Source organism: Physeter macrocephalus, chromosome 16 (genome assembly GCF_002837175.3).
Source record: "Physeter macrocephalus isolate SW-GA chromosome 16, ASM283717v5, whole genome shotgun sequence".
Lineage (NCBI taxonomy): Eukaryota > Metazoa > Chordata > Mammalia > Artiodactyla > Physeteridae > Physeter > Physeter macrocephalus.
This window is the reverse complement of record NC_041229.1, coordinates 90,207,259-90,208,133: the sequence shown is the minus strand read 5'-3', so window position 1 is coordinate 90,208,133 and position 875 is coordinate 90,207,259.

The following is an 875-nucleotide window of genomic DNA, read 5'->3' as shown; positions in this document are numbered from 1 at the left end:
TTTGTGGATGGTGTTAGGGAGTGTTCTAATTTCATACTTTTACATGTGGCTGTCCAGTTTTCCCAGCATCACTTATTGAAGAGGCTGTCTGTCTTTTCTCCACTGTATATTTTTGCCTCCTTTACCAAAGATAAGGTGACCATATGGAGGTAGATTGATAGGGATAGCATTGAATTTGTAGATTGCTTTAGGTAGTAAAGTCATTTTCACAATGTTGATTCTTCCAATCCAAGAACATGGTATATTTCTCCACCTATTTGTATCATCTTTAATTTCTTTCATCAGTGTCTTATAGTTTTCTGCATACAAGTCTTTTGTCTCCTTAGGTAGGTTTATTCCTAGATATTTTATTCTTTTTGTTGCAATGGTAAATGGGAGTGTTTTCTTAATTTCACTCTCAGATTTTTCATCATTAGTGTATAAGAATGCCAGAGATTTCTGTGCATTAATTTTGTATCCTGCTACTTTACCAAATTCATTGATTAGCTCTAGTAGTTTTCTGGTAGCATCGTTAGGATTCTCTATGTATAGTATCATGTCATCTGCAAACAGTGACAGCTTTACTTCTTCTTTTCTGATTTGGATTCCTTTTATATTTCTTCTCTGATTTCCGTGGCTAGAACTTCCAAAACTATGTTGAATAAGAGTGTTGAGAGTGGGAAACCATGGCTTGTTCCTGATCTTAGTGGACGTGGTTTCAGTTTTTCACCATTGAGGACGATGTTGGCTGTGGGTTTGTCATATATGGCCTTTATTATGTTGAGGTAAATTCCCTCTATGCCTACTTTCTGCAGGGTTTTTGTCATAAATGGGTGTTGAATTTTGTCAAAAGTTTTCTCTGCATCTATTGAGATGATCATTTGGTTTTTCTCCTT